At 34.3% G+C, this 17,470-nt stretch overlaps 1 pseudogene; it reads left to right on the top strand.

The window, feature by feature from the left end:
* Positions 1–2,768: 2,768 nt before the first annotated feature.
* LOC138313991 (uncharacterized) lies at positions 2,769–17,407 on the top strand (annotated as a pseudogene).
* Positions 17,408–17,470: the final 63 nt, after the last annotated feature.

Here is a 17,470-nt window from a genome sequence, read left to right as displayed (position 1 = left end):
TATCAGACTATATCTGTGTTCGGAAAAAGCAGCGAACTGTTACAGTAATTTTAATGAGCTCATCTTCAAATTGAAAAGATGTTTTATTTATTCTGTGATAATGAACTTCAATTTCTATTATTTAAAACAATCTATCAAATGATGAAACAAAGAAGGCTAATTTTAAGAATATAAAGAATTATTTTTAATGATACCATGGTGCACATTTTATTTTTGTACTTCACATGTGATTTTTAACATAGTTTTTATTTGTATAACAATGAGGATTTTTTAACTTTATTACATTTTTATTCATAAGTGTTTTATAAGCCTACATATCTGGGCATAAAAAATTACTTGTAAATTTATTTTTAATCAATTGGCTGTATATGTTTGCGATGCGTGACACTTAAATAAAATAATGATTGATTGATTTATCGTAAAAAAAAATTTAAAAAATGTTAAAGCAACGACATTTAGACGTCAAACTCTCTCATAAATTGTATCATTTCTGCAAACGCCCAATATTAGTCAGTGAGAAGTCGCCATTTCTGACTCTTGCTGAACCACTGAGATAATTATCCAAGTTGGGTGACCTATCCGCTCACTAGGTCAACTTTTATTGCTTGATCAATACCAAATAAAAACCTTTCAATGAATAAAATAGTTATTGTGGATTTAGGGTGTGGTGGTGCGTCACAAAAAGAAATACAGCTGCTGTGTGATGGATCGACTATGACTGTACTGGAGTCACTGTCATCGATTACAAGTTCAAAATTTGAACAATAAATAAGAAATTGTTTCACAAAAATCCAATAACTTTCAAGCTTTCTTCATTTTCAGTGGGGCCATACCAAACTCCCATTCTTTAGCGTTTAGTAATTTATATTCTGTATACTCCTAACATACATTTTTATTATTTATATCGTTTTCTTTTTTAATATCAACCAATAAACCAAAGTATTCTTGTGAATGTCTTGATATAAAGTTATATAAATAGCAGCGAAACCATTTGTATTTAAAAAAGTACGTTTTGTGATTCACAAAATTTTGTGATAGTTTTTTCTACAGATTTCTTTGAATTTTTTATTAAAACATTATTTACAGTCCAAAAGTGCTTGAAATATATCACAGTAAAGCAACACATGTTTCATAAAAATTGAAGCGAGCAAAGAACTACCACGTTACGGTTTTATCGCGAATTTTCATTTTAATGTATTACAAGAAGTAATTTGTTTCCTTCTTAACAACACTTAATCCGATTCGGAAAGTACTATTTCATATATTGCGTGACAAAAAGTACTTTATTATTTCTTATATAGCATATGATACTCACCGTGACAAAATTTAAGACTAATATATAATTCCTTATTTAGTAACGATATGGTTCTTTCTAATGTCAACAAGTTAGACTATTTATACAAGTTCCTGATGTAACATAGGATACTATCCATGTAACTAAATACCATAGACCAAGACAACGAAACTATGATATAATCTTGACAAAACGTTTTATATTATAACTCCTTATATAACCACGATACTATCACGTGACAAATGACAAACACTTATTCATAACTCCTTATATAACCACGATACTTTACGTGACAAAATGTTAGACACTTTTATAATTCCTTATACAACCCTAGGGTACTTTCCATGACAAAACAATCAAAGCAATTCTCTTTATTCAGTGATAGCCCATAGTACATGTAAAGTTAAAATTTTTTATTTCAAAATACACAGTCAATTTGCTCTGTAAACCGACCACAGTGTCGATAAACCAGCATATCTTCAGCATAAAGCAGTAATACAATATTGTCTATACAACTGTTTACAAATACAAGTCTTTTGTATGTCTTTGCATCTCATGAAATTCGTTTAAAATTATACAAAAACCAGAAGACATTACCAAACAGCCATTCCGTTGCCTGGTACCGACTGTACAGTGGAAATGCTCTGATAACCTTAACCTATCTACTTTCACACATGATGTTGATTTTGACTACATTGATGATATGACGTCAAAAATTTGCAAGTTATACTATTTTTCAGTGATACATACTTAAAAAGTGTGTGCATGACACTATTAAATGCCAAAAACCTATAAAACGACAGTATATTCTCCCTTACTTCACAGGGATATCCCGTGGTTGCTAGAGGAAAGATTAATAGAATCTTACATGGGCCTGTCAGGTGGACAGGGATTATTCAACCCGAGTGAAATATTTTGGCTGGTCAACCCGAGGCTTGCCGAGGGTTGATGGTCAAAATCTTTCACGAGGGTTGAGATATCCCTGTCCACCTGACAGCCATGTAAGATTCTTTTTCTCTCACACTTTAACGAGAAATGGTGAAGAACGTCACTGAGCGTAAAAATAGTCGCCGCATTTGTATGATGACGTCACCATCTAGCGCGTATGAGCTGTCTTTTCCTACCCCCGGTAAAAGACAGAGTTATTTAATTCCCCAGCAACCGCGGGATAACCCTGTTAAGTATGGGAGAAAACTCTATTTTACACATGGGATGTAAGACAGCTAACACGCGCTTTGACAATAACGTCACGTCATCAAAATATTGTACATGCGGTGTAGCTGCGGCGTGTATTGTCGATGATGTCATGAATTTTGAAAGCATAACGACGTTCCTGTGATTATGACGCGGTGAAAAAGCTGGCAAGCAACAAGAATTTCATATTTTTTTTTTTTCGTCGTTGTTTTTGCGTTCTCTTTTCTTTTGCTTATTTATGTCCAATAACTAAGTGGTAAAAATGAATCAAATCTCAAAAATGGGTCTGTCAAGTGGAAAGGGATATCTAGACCCTCGTGAAAGATCTTGGCCGTCAAACATTGACAAGGCTCAGGTTGACATGCCAAAATCTTCCAAGATGGTTGAGATATCCCTGTCCACTTGACATGTCCATGTAAGATTGTATTAGAGTGTGTCCTTTGATCTTGATATATGCTTTTGAATTAGAACATGTAATACAAATATGTTATCTGCAATGTTACAGCCTGCCCTACATCTATAACCAATCTGGTCTTCAACCAGTTTTTCATGAACATTAGACCAATACTTAAATCTAAAGAAATACCACGATAGTTTTTTGGGATTTGAAGATCACCCATTTTATGAAGGGTCGGGATAATTGCCTCACACCTGGCTTCTGGAAATAAAACATGACTTATCACAGAGTTAAATAATGTGACTAAAAAGGACTTAGCATAGAACAAACTTGTCTAATATGTTCATTCATTATGTCGTCAGGCCCCGGGCCCTCCCTCTAGGCTTGATTGCTATATTAAGACCCTCCTCAGACATTCAAGCATTAAGTTTCTTATCATCGTTGGGTCTTGGCCGCATATTACGATATTGCAGCTAATTCCAGAAAATCTTGTCAGCATTGAAATTTGCTGTACTTAACATACCAGCCGTCTGCCGGAATAGAAATGTATGGAACTGTTCTATTCCTCTTAAACTCTTTACCGTGGTCCTTTACAACATTTCTTGAAAATATTCCGAGCATTTCTGTTACATAAATAAAGGTCCTCTCTGGAGTCGAACGTAATAACTCGATTCCAGACTCCTTTTAGGATCAGATCGTGTAGGCTAATAATCTAGAGATGTTGTCTGGAGTGTCACGCTTCATTTATCGGGATCAGGTCGTTAGGGTGATAACATAGAGATGTTGTCTGGAGTGTCACGCTTCATTTGTCTTGATCAGGTCGTGTAGGCTGATAATCTAGAGTTGTTGTCTGGAGTGTCACGCTTCATTTGTCTTGATCAGGTCGTAAGGGTGATAACATAGAGATGTTGTCTGGAGTGTCACGCTTCAATTGTCTGTATCAGGTCGTCAAGGGTGATAATCTAGGGATGTTTTTCTGGAGTGTCACGCTTCATTTATCTGGATCAGGTCGTTAAGGGTGATAACATAGAGATGTTGTTGTCTGGAGTGTCACGCTTCATTTGTCTGGATCAGGTCGTTAAGGCTGATAATCTAGAGTTGTTGTCTAGAGTGTCACGCTTCATTTGTCTGGATCAGGTCGTGTAGGCTAATAATCTAGAGATGTTGTCTGGAGTGTCACGCTTCATTTGTCTTGATCAGGTTGTAAGGGTGATAATCTAGAGATGTTGTCTGGAGTGTCACGCTTCATTTGTCTTGATCGGGTCGTGTAGGCTGATAATCTAGAGTTGTTGTCTTGAGTGTCACGCTTCAATTGTCTGGATCAGGTCGTCAAGGGTGATAATCTAGGGGTGTTTTCAGGAGTGTCACGCTTCATTTGTCTTGATCATGTCGTTAAGGGTGATAATCTAGAGATGTTGTCTGGAGTGTCACGCTTCATTTGTCTTGATAAGGTCGTTAAGGGAGATAATCTAGAGATGTTGTCTGGAGTGTCACGCTTCATTTGTCTGGATCAGGTCGTGTAGGCTGATAATCTAGAGATGTTGTCTGGAGTGTCACGCTTCATTTGTCTGGATCTGGTCGTAAGGGTGATAACATAGAGATGTTGTCTGGAGTGTCACGCTTCATTTGTCTGGATCAGGTCGTAAGGGTGATAACATAGAGATGTTGTCTGGAGTGTCACGCTTCATTTGTCTGGATCTGGTCGTAAGGGTGATAACATAGAGATGTTGTCTGGAGTGTCACGCTTCATTTGTCTGGATCAGGTCGTGTAGGCTGATAATCTAGAGATGTTGTCTGGAGTGTCACGCTTCATTTGTCTGGATCTGGTCGTAAGGGTGATAACATAGAGATGTTGTCTGGAGTGTCACGCTTCATTTGTCTTGATCATGTCGTTAAGGGTGATAACATAGAGATGTTGTCTGGAGTGTCACGCTTCATTTGTCTGGATCTGGTCGTAAGGGTGATAACATAGAGATGTTGTCTGGAGTGTCACGCTTCATTTGTCTGGATCTGGTCGTAAGGGTGATAACATAGAGATGTTGTCTGGAGTGTCACGCTTCATTTGTCTGGATCAGGTCGTGTAGGCTGATAACATAGAGATGTTGTCTGGAGTGTCACGAATCATTTGTCTTGATAAGGTCGTTAAGGGAGATAATCTAGAGATGTTGTCTGAAGTGTCACGCTTCATTGGCTGGTAATGTCAAAGAGTTTTATTGTGTTCTGTTCTCCGATGTGGATGTATTAATTTATTTTAATGATTCCCATATTTGGTATTCGTCATTATTTCGTCTATTGTTTTCGATGGATATGTCTTAAATGTTGTTTTGTTCAGAATACTTTTTCATAAGATTACATTTATAAGCAGCAATCACACAACTACCCGTTATTTGATGTAGCTTCAATAGCACGCTGGTCTGCATGCTACATCAGACGGCAGTAACAGCCGAGGGTAGACACAAGTATTAATTATATGTCTTTACGTATTGATTAGAGCTAAAACTGGTGTAAGTGACTCGATAAACACAGCGTTAAATAAAGAGGATTGGTGTAAACGATGAAAGATTATATCGATATCACTCCTGTGCACTAAGGAAATAATAGTTCAATATACACATCAACATTTTGTCTTACCATTGTCTCTAATTTCTTTATTTTATATATATATCGTAAACGGCATTTTTAAATTCCTAGCAATGATCATGATAACAACATAATGGTTTTTTTTAAATAATGCGTTTAAGCATTATTATTTTTGTTACTGAATAGTTGACAATGAAAGACAGATGCATATGATTGTAAATGGTAGTTATTAGATATTCCATTTTAAGTGTATCGCACGAGTTGCCTGGAGGTCACGTGGTTAGTTTATTAGGACGATAAAAGTGTGAGACTGGTGTGAAAGGGGGCTACTTCTGCGAGGATGTTCACGGCATACTTAGCTGTAACTGCAATCATCATTGTGCCGATAATTTCGGCATATAACGAGGACTGCTCCGCATCAGGTGCGTATGGTATCACAAACTAAAGTGGTAGTTACATACTAGTTGTCTGCTTCAATGCCAATATGTATCCACTAGCATGATATAATGTAAATTGCTCGAATTTTTTATCATGAAACGAAACGTTATAACATTTGGGTGAATATAATTTTTTTATATAAATATCGTCAAATTACCATTCTTCTTTTCTAAGCAAATTTCAAAATATTGGAGTGTATATTTTACCTAAGATAATTAGAACTATTCCGCCGTTTTATCGACTTTTAGATATCTTAACTATAAACATGCAAGTAAATTAATGGTAGATCGAATGAACATATCGCGATATACAACTACAGCTCGTCTGTATGAAAACCTAATTTGAAGTTAGATACTATCAAACATTATCTAGAAAGTTAAACACCTCAAGACTGTCTCATAATGGAAGTCAAACGCTTAATAGATAAAGGACAGAGACATGTAACATTTATCATAAAGAAAAAACAATCATTATGGTAATTATTCCTTGATGATAGATATGTTGGCAACATCTTCTTTAGATGAGAGAAAAAAATCATCGCCGAAATTTACAAGTCTTTCTGAATAAACATTTCGTTAGCTTTGAATGTGTAACTAATTTGTGCAGTTTTGCTTTGAAATAATGAGAAAATCGTATCCACTAAATGAATTACTACGTTTAAAGCTAGGTAATGAAAAACTTTTTTTATATTCAGGCCTATGTACAGCCCTAGACGGTACCACATGTGTGTCACCTGGCACCACGAACCAGGAGGGATGTAAAGTCTACCTGTGTGACCTAGTTAACGACACTCTTACATACGGAATAGACCCCGCTTCTAGTAGGTGAACAATGTTGACAAACAAACAGGAGTGGTCTGAAAGTTCATTCTGAACAGACTACTGAACAATGTTGACAAACAAACAGGAGTGGTCTGAAAGTTCATTCTGAACAGACTGCTGAACAATGTTGACAAACAAACATAGGTGGTCTGAAAGTTCATTCTAAACAGACTGCTGAACAATGTTGACAAACAAACAGGAGTGGTCTAAAAGTTCATTCTGAACAGACTGCTGAACAATGTTGACAAACAAACAGGAGTGGTCTAAAAGTTCATTCTGAATAGACTGCTGAACAATGTTGACAAACAAACAGGAGTGGTCTGAAAGTTTGTTCTGAACAGACTGCTGAACAATGTTGACAAACAAACAGGAGTGGTCTGAAAGTTTATTCTGAACAGACTGCTGAACAATGTTGACAAACAAACAGGAGTGGTCTGAAAGTTCATTCTGAACAGACTGCTGAACAATGTTGACAAACAAACAGGAGTGGTCTGAAAATTCATTCTGAACAGACTGCTGAACAATGTTGACAAACAAACAGGAGTGGTCTAAAAGTTCATTCTGAACAGACTGCTGAACAATGTTGACAAACAAACAGGAGTGGTCTGAAAGTTCATTCTGAACAGACTGCTGAACAATGTTGACAAACAAACAGGAGTGGTCTAAAAGTTCATTCTGAACAGACTGCTGAACAATGTTGACAAACAAACAAGAGTGGTCTGAAAGTTCATTCTGAACAGACTGCTGAACAATGTTGACAAACAAACAGGAGTGGTCTAAAATTCATTCTGAACTGACTGCTGAAAAAATGTTGACAAACAAACAGGAGTGGTATGAAAGTTCATTCTGAACAGACTGCTGAACAATGTTGACAAACAAACAGGAGTGGTCTGAAAGTTCATTCTGAACAGACTGCTGAACAATGTTGACAAACAAACAGGAGTGGTATGAAAGTTCATTCTGAACAGACTGCTGAACAATGTTGACAAACAAACAAGAGTGGTATGAAAGTTCATTCTGAACAGACTGCTGAACAATGTTGACAAACAAACAGGAGTGGTATGAAAGTTCATTCTGAACAGACTGCTGAACAATGTTGACAAACAAACAGGAGTGGTCTGAAAATTCATTCTGAACAGACTGCTGAACAATGTTGACAAACAAACAGGAGTGGTCTAAAAGTTCATTCTGAACAGACTGCTGAACAATGTTGACAAACAAACAAGAGTGGTATGAAAGTTCATTCTGAACAGACTGCTGAACAATGTTGACAAACAAACAGGAGTGGTCTGAAAGTTCATTCTGAACAGACTGCTGAACAATGTTGACAAACAAGACAAAGTGGTCTGAAAATTCATTCTGAACAGACTGCTGAACAATGTTGACAAACAAACAGTAGTGGTCTAAAAGTTCATTCTGAACAGACTGCTGAACAATGTTTGACAAACAAACAGGAGTGGTTCTATAAGGAGTTCATTTCATTCTGAACAGACAGCTGAACAATGTTGACAAACAAAGAGGAGTGGTATGAAAGTTCATTCTGAACAGACTGCTGAACAATGTTGACAAACAAACAAGAGTGGTATGAAAGTTCATTCTGAACAGACTGCTGAACAATGTTGACAAACAAACAGGAGTGGTCTGAAAGTTCATTCTGAACAGACTGCTGAACAATGTTGACAAACAAACAAGAGTGGTATGAAAGTTCATTCTGAACAGACTGCTGAATAATGTTGGCAAACAAACAAGAGTGATATGAAAGTTCATTCTGAACAGATTGCTGAACAATGTTGACAAACAAACAAGAGTGGTCTGAAAGTTCATTCTGAACAGACTGCTGAACAATGTTGACAAACAAACAGGAGTGGTCTGAAAGTTCATTCTGAACAGACTGCTGAACAATGTTGACAAACAAACAAGAGTGGTCTGAAAGTTCATTCTGAACAGACTGCTGAACAATGTTGACAAACAAACAAGAGTGGTCTGAAAGTTCATTCTGAACAGACTGCTGAACAATGTTGACAAACAAGAGTGGTCTGAAAGTTCATTCTGCTATACAACATGACTTAATTCTTTAGACATTTTCCGCAGCGGACTTTAATTGAAAGGAAGAGAGTTTGCTATAGATATATCATTCACCAATGTATGCTACTAAATAATCCTCTAGCACTTTAATTCATAAAGAAAATATCAAATCTATTATTATCACTAATCACTTGACTAAAATCCTGTCTGAACTACGTTTTCCCTATCCATTTAGATTGAAATATGGCGACATTTACTGTTCTTGGGATTGCAGGCACTTAAAAAATATCATTAAAAACAGTCCACAGTGAAAAAACAATATATATACAAGATTAATGAACGTTATATGCCAAGTTGATTGAATAAGTAAAATCATTGCCCAAACGCCGACATAGGGAAAAGTCACAAAACATCGCTTATTTAAGTACGACATATAATCAGATGTATCTGTATAGTGGGGTCATCAATTTGGACTAGTTGATTTACTGAACAATAATTATTTTTCTGTATTTTCATGCAAAACCCGATTTTCGGTTTGGCCTATTCTTTTTTGTCAACTGTAATCGTACGTTATTTTAGATGAATCTATGTCACATTTTTAGACCAATCTATGTCATATTTTTAAACCAATCTATGTCACATTTTTAGACCAATCTATGTCACATTTTTAGACCATTCTATGTCATATCTTTAAACCAATCTATGTCACATTTTTAGACCATTCTATGTCATATCTTTAAACCAATCTATGTCACATTTTTAGACCAATCTATGTCACATTTTTAGACCATTCTATGTCATATCTTTAAACCAATCTATGTCACATTTTTAGACCATTCTATGTCATATCTTTAAACCAATCTATGTCACATTTCAGACCATTCTATGTCATATCTTTAGACCAATCTATGGCATATTTTTAGACCAATCTATGTCACATTTTTAAACCCATTCTGTGTCACATGTTTTTGAAGTCATTTATTATATAAATTTTGTGAGTTACAAAAATAAAATGACATTATCCTCCTAATTATTCCACAGGTCAATGTACTGCTATGGACGGTACCACGTGTGTGGCCCTAGGAAGTACTAACCAGGAGGGATGCGACATCTACCGGTGTGAATTCGTGGACGATAATCTGGACTACGTAATTGATGAATTAAGTAAGTCATAAAGTTAGGGATAATAAGGATAACTTGATATTAACAGTTACTTAAATGGTTATAAACAAAAACAAACTTTTTCATGATGCCATTATGAATTGGGGTAGATATGTAATTGGTCTTTTTTTTAATTTTTAATTATTGTCCATTGAAGGGTGCCGACATCCTAATGGAACGTGTTTACCAGAAGGCTACGAAGAGCGAAATAAGAAGACTTGCATCTTCACTTCGTGTATAAAACAAACAGAAATGGACGAATCAATTACCATGAGAGTACGCCATAGGCCTTATGGTACGTGAATGGTTAAATTTTTTCATCCAAAAATATTCAGAAGCGTGTTATATAGCTTTCTCCCATTTAAATCATCAATTGGGAAAATCTAAGCATATATATGGATAAATTTGTAATAGGATCAAAGATTGAATGGATTTGATTCCTTTTAAATAAGTTTTCAATCAAGGTTTTGTCACTTTATAAAGCATATCTCTGTCCAATCCGATTGTGTCCAGTTAAATACCTTAAGGAACGTTTTTTCTGATTGTGCCTAGCTAAAAACCTTGAGAAACGTTTTTTCTTGTTTAATGTAGCTAAAAACCTTGAGAAATGTCTGATTGTGACTAGTTAAATATCCTAATGAACGTTGTGTCTGATTTACAGGATGTTTACATTCGAATGGCACCTGTTTAGAAGAGAACTACATAGAGTGGAATATCAGAACCTGTGATTTAATAACATGTAGAAAGGAAGCTGATCCGAACGGCATGCTCCGAATGAATCTCCGCATCAGACAGCATGGTAGGTTTCCAACATATAGACTGCCTTACAATATCTACCAATAATAATCGACCTCATATTTTATAAAGTTTGATTTCAGAATCTACATTTCCTATATTAATGCATTATTCATTTTGTGTACTGCTTAGTGCATCCTGTCTTTCAGAATATACTATTTCCATATACATGTAGTAGTATCAATGCTATATTTTCCAGGCTGTATGCTGCCCAGTGGATCCTGCCTTGCTCCCAACATACCACTTTACAAGGACCTGGAACGTTGTTGCAGCCCAGTCTGTAGGAGATCTTTAGGGGGATTCATACTAAAACGAAACTATCAGGGTAAGTGCCTTGCTGACTAGTATGTTTGCTCTTTTAAAATCTACATGCGGTTTTTTAATCTTAGTGCTTTTATTTTGTTATATGTATTTTCATATATTATTTATTATCATATCATATATTAAAAATTTCAAACGAAATATCTCAACAATTCATAAAATGGATTAATGATAAAAACCTACAAATGTGGTCACTTCTTCTAAATTGTTCCTCAGCTGATATTCTCGAAAATAGTGGTGTGTTTAGGTCCATGCTATTCTAACATTAGGTCTTCATTCAACTGTGATGTACAGTTTGTCCAGAACTAAATCGCGATAGGCCTGGTGAGTTTGTCTTATCTGAAATATGATAATTTCTGCCGAGCTAAGACTATTATCTTAGTGTCATATTATATTAGTCTATTTTCGTAACTCTATTACGTGCAAGCATGATTAAACGAACGCTCACCCAATGGAGATTGTGTAGTCACTCACCGTAATCGTGAGGTGGGTTCTCGGCCCTCGAGTTTTCGGACGACAACACACTTATTTCACTTAGTATTTTACGGAATTTCGCTTTCATACTTAAGAAAGTCTCCATTGGATACCTATTAGAAATTTCCCAAGGCACGGTCAAGGTTCAATATTCCATCATCTTGTAAGAGTTTGTATTTCTTTAACCTCGATGTGAATGCTTTTCCCTATTGGGAAATTTTCAAGCCTTTAGAGACGTATTCCTTTTAAAGTTAACACGCGAAGTGTTCATTTGAAAAACATTGGGGATCGAGATGGTAACAGCAGCAGGATAACTCCTTCCGCCACCAATGACGGTGACGCGCCCCTTTAAGTGTTCAAACATAATTTCGATTTGCATCAACTAGCGAGAACGAAGCGGGAATGATTAAGGCTGTCAAACGTCTAGGTTTATTGGATTATCAACTTGTAAGCAGGAGTCCTCGAGTAACGGAAAATGTCTGAAGTCTGGTTGATACCCTTATGGTCAAGTGGTTGTGGGATGCATGAGATACATATGTAAACGTGGTCAAAACTTTGGATCGACAATGCAGAGGTGGAAGCCAATAAGAGTACACAATCGTATCAACTCATGAGAAAAATGTGATCTGGTTAATCATGGTAACAAGTTCCCTCGTCATTACTTTATTAGTTTGACTCGTAATAGCAATTAGATACCTGTTCTAATTTATATGCGTCTTAATCATGGGTTTAGTCGGTGACTGCCGGTAGAATAGTGTACCTCACCCCACATTTATGTCGAAAACACTAAAAACTTCCAATAAAATATTGTCATACGGAATGAAATGACAGCTACCTCAGTCTCAACAGATACGGTTAGGTTTTTTAAATCTTTCCTTATTGGATTCCGTTTATATCTTTGGAGAAACTCAACAATGTGTCTGACGTTAGGGTATTGTTTGGATTCTGCAGGGGTGGGACAAATAGATTGTTATTTAAAAGCATTGTCGACTTCAATTAATCAATTAAATAAATATTTATCTTTGGCTAAATCTTTGGCTGAATTTCGCATCGAAGGAAGCTAGTATTAGCTTGTGATGATGCCTCTTGATTGTCTTGGCTGATTGTAGCTGCGGATCCGGTGTGACGCATACAAGGCGGAAGCTTGAAAACTCGACGTTGCGGAACAACTTTGTCATCCAGCTGTTCCATTAATTTTGTTTCTCGTCGTATATAGGTGTCATAATTTTAAATATGATATAATAACCATTCAATAATTTTTATTTTCATAAATTATTTTAATGTTTACATATGGATTGAATGTATTTTTCTAATTTTCATAGCGGCTATGAAAATTAGAAAAATACATTCAATCCCTATATGTACAGATTTTCGACGGGCAGATATTGTAGTATATTATTACGATTTGTAAATATTATATTAAAATGTTGACTGAGTATATTATTACTATTTGTAACTGATATGTATAGATGTTGACATAGTATATTATTACTATTTGTAAATGATCTATTTAGTATTGACTTAGTATATTATTACTATTTGTAAATGACATATTTAGATATCGAGTTAGTATATTGTTACTATTTGTAAATGATATATATAGATGTTGATATTGTATATTATTACTATTTGTAACTGATGTATATAGATGTTGACATAGTATATTATTACTATTTGTAAATGACATATTTAGATATTGACTTAGCATATTGTTACTATTTGTAAATGATATGTATAGATGTTGATATTGTATATTATTACTATTTGTAACTGATGTATATAGATGTTGACATAGTATATTATTACTATTTGTAAATGACATATTTAGATATTGACTTAGCATATTGTTACTATTTGTAAATGATATGTATAGATGTTGACATAGTATATTATTACTATTTGTAAATGATCTATTTAGATATTGACTTAGTATATTATTACTATTTGTAAATGATATATTTAGATATTGACTTAGTATATTATTACTATTTGTAAATGATATATATAGATGTTGAATGCGTATATTATTACTATATGTAAATGATATATTTAGATATCGAGTTAGTATATTGTTACTATTTGTAAATGATATATATAGATGTTGATATTGTATATTATTACTATTTGTAACTGATGTATATAGATGTTGACATAGTATATTATTACTATTTGTAAATGACATGTTTAGATATTGACTTAGCATATTGTTACTATTTGTAAATGATATATATAGATGTTGAATGAGTATATTATTACTATATGTAAATGATATATTTAGATATCGAGTTAGTATATTGTTACTATTTGTAAATGATGATATATATAGATGTTGATATTGTATATTATTACTATTTGTAACTGATGTATATAGATGTTGACATAGTATATTATTACTATTTGTAAATGACATATTTAGATATTGACTTAGCATATTGTTACTATTTGTAAATGATATGTATAGATGTTGATATTGTATATTATTACTATTTGTAACTGATGTATATAGATGTGTTGACATAGTATATTATTACTATTTGTAAATGACATATTTAGATATTGACTTAGCATATTGTTACTATTTGTAAATGATATGTATAGATGTTGACATAGTATATTATTACTATTTGTAAATGATCTATTTAGATATTGACTTAGTATATTATTACTATTTGTAAATGATATATTTTAGATATTGACTTAGTATATTATTATTACTATTTGTAAATGATATATATAGATGTTGAATGCGTATATTATTACTATATGTAAATGATATATATAGATGTTGACATAGTATATTATTACTATTTGTAAATGACATGTTTAGATATTGACTTAGCATATTGTTACTATTTGTAAATGATATATATAGATGTTGAATGAGTATATTATTACTATATGTAAATGATATATTTAGATATCGAGTTAGTATATTATTACTATTTGTAAATGATATATATATATGTTGACATAGTAAATTATTACTTTTTGTATATGATCAATTTATGAAATGATCTATTTAGATATCGACTAAGTATATTATTACAATATGTAAATGATCTATTTAGATTGTGACTTGGGTGATGGAACGTGTCATCGTAGAGAGGACACCATACGCAACGAAACGTCATGTCTTGAAAAAGTATGCAGACCTTTCAAAGCTGATAACGGCACGTTTGTAACAAAAACCGTGGAAATCTATTATGGTAGGTCTTTTATTGATTATTTGCATTTTAGATGGATTTGGGTATGCCTTAATTTGCTTTTTCTTCATTATGCAAATAAATACATAGCCCCCCAAAAGTTGTGTTACTTATGTTAAAATTTGTTTTACAATTAATCTCTGAGAAAACTCTTGAAAAATAAATTAATAAGTTAGAGAAGATAAAATATACATACTGATGCCTATATCAACAAGGTTTACATATTTCTATATTTTATGTATAATTGTAAAACAACTTTTCGGGGGCAGTGTATGATAAAAGTATTTATTCTTCGCGAGATTAAATAACGCATGATCAATCCCGGAATATACATTATAAATAGTAATTATTTGACACGTTTTCAGAACTTACTACGGAAACCTAAATTTCTCTTGTTTGTTATCCTAATAAGCAAATTCTGTCCGGTATAAAAATCGATTCTAGGATCTAGATGTGTAAACAAATAAGATTGAGTAAGTAAAATAGCTAATCAATTTCCTTGAATATATAAAATTGATGCAGTTATATCATTTAAAAAGGGCAACACAACATGGAATGTTTCGTTGAACTGTAAAGATAATAAAGGTTTGATAAGCTTATGTCTATTTCAGTACAAAAAGGTCATTGTTATTTTAGGGTGCCCTCACAATGGCGGATGTGAAGAAGATCAGTCTACCATACTGGACACACAGACCTGCACAACTAAACAATGCAGGTTATACAACAGAGGTCGGAAAATGGCCTGGATTCCAATTCAGCAAGGTAAAGTTTTTCATATATCCGGTACATTTTACGATAAAATAAAGCCTGTGTCGTTGCAACCAGATAAATATTCAAAATCATACGGTTTATTCTATAATTGTATGAGAAGAAGTAATACATGTGTTTGGGATTTACTTGCGGATGAGTAACATTTGTGGTCATTGTAAATGTGTGAAACGGGTTCATTGCTCAAGAAATTGAATGAATATTTACTTTTATCACTATGTAAGGTAACTCTTAATTGGATGTCTTGTTGATGGAGAGTGTCGCTAAATTTACAGGATGTGTTGTTGACGGAGAGTGTCGGTGAAACCGGAGGGGACTATAGTGTTTATACCCGTTCGTCTGGATTTCGTTAGCAGATGATAACTTGAGAATGAAATGATGGATTTTGATTAAACTTCACACAATGGTTGCATATTGAAAAATACAGCTTATGATTGAATTTTGTAAACAGACGATAATTTGAACAAACATCAACTGATTTTGATCAAACTTCATGCAATGGTAGCATATGAAAGAAAACAGCTTGGGATGAACTTGGCGTCAAAATGTCTACTACAAAGGTCACTTTTACTAAAAAGAGATTGTTTCAGAAAGTTTAGTTTACGGACAATAACTTGAGAACACATCAACAGAATGTGTTAAAACTTCATACAATGATAACATAACTAATCAATAATAACTTGTCACAGATCAGAAACTGTAATTGACGGCAGAGGACGTGTGTTGCTTGCAATACTTACCGTAAGCTTGTTTTACATTATGTGTTGTTGATGGAGAGTGTCGCTTATTTTACAGGATATGATGTTGATGGAGAGTGTCGCTTATTTTACAGGATATGATGTTGATGATGAAGAGTGTCGCTTATTTTACAGGATGTGTTGTTGATGGAGAGTGTCGCTTATTTTACAGGATATGATGTTGATGGAGAGTGTCGCTTATTTTACAGGATGTGTTGTTGATGATGAAGAGTGTCGCTTATTTTACAGGATGTGTTGTTGATGGAGAGTGTCGCTTATTTTACAGGATATGATGTTGATGATGAAGAGTGTCGCTTATTTTACAGGATGTGTTGTTGATGGAGAGTGTCGCTTATTTTACAGGATATGATGTTGATGGAGAGTGTCGCTTATTTTACAGGATATGATGTTGATGGAGAGTGTCGCTTATTTTACAGGATATGATGTTGATGGAGAGTGTCGCTTATTTTACAGGATGTGTTGTTGTTGATGAAGAGTGTCGCTTATTTTACAGGATGTGTTGTTGATGGAGAGTGTCGCTTATTTTACAGGATGTGTTGTTGATGGAGAGTGTCGCTTATTTTACAGGATGTGTTGTTGATGGAGAGTGTGTCGCTTATTTTACAGGATGTGTGTTGTTGATGGAGAGTGTCGCTTATTTTACAGGATGTGTTGTTGATGAAGAGTGTCGCTTATTTTACAGGATGTGTTGTTGATGGAGAGTGTCGCTTATTTTACAGGATGTGTTGTTGATGAAGAGTGGTTTTTTTTATTTTGCAGTATGTGTTGTTGAAAACGAGTTGCTTATTTTGCAGGATGTGTTGTTGAAGGCGAATGCAAAAATGACACCAACGTTTGGCATGAAAATACAGAGTTCATGTGTGTTGAGAAACGTTGTAACGTAGAGGGTAACAAGAATGGAGGTTTCAAGTGGGACACGGAAATCGTCCATCAAGGTATATAAACACATATATGTTTCTCCAACAGTCGTTAGCCAAGATCTACACTGACTATGTTTAACATTTATTCATCAATCAATTGTTTTATCCTACACGTTTCTGTTTTCTCAGGGTGTCGTTACAATGACACATGTTACTACAATGGAGATACCTGGATGGAAGAGAGCTGCTTCACTAAAAACTGTACAGTCAGTGAGACGACTAACGGAGGAAGTGTAAGAACAGATACCGTGAGTGGGGGTACGTATCTACAAAACGTGGCTTGATTTGTAATTCATTTAACGCCCTATTCACAGCCAGAGT

Source organism: Argopecten irradians, unplaced genomic scaffold (assembly GCF_041381155.1).
Source record: "Argopecten irradians isolate NY unplaced genomic scaffold, Ai_NY scaffold_1150, whole genome shotgun sequence".
Taxonomy (NCBI): Eukaryota; Metazoa; Mollusca; class Bivalvia; order Pectinida; family Pectinidae; genus Argopecten; species Argopecten irradians.
Note: the sequence above shows the minus strand (reverse complement) of the source record. Positions and strands in the feature narration are given on the sequence as shown.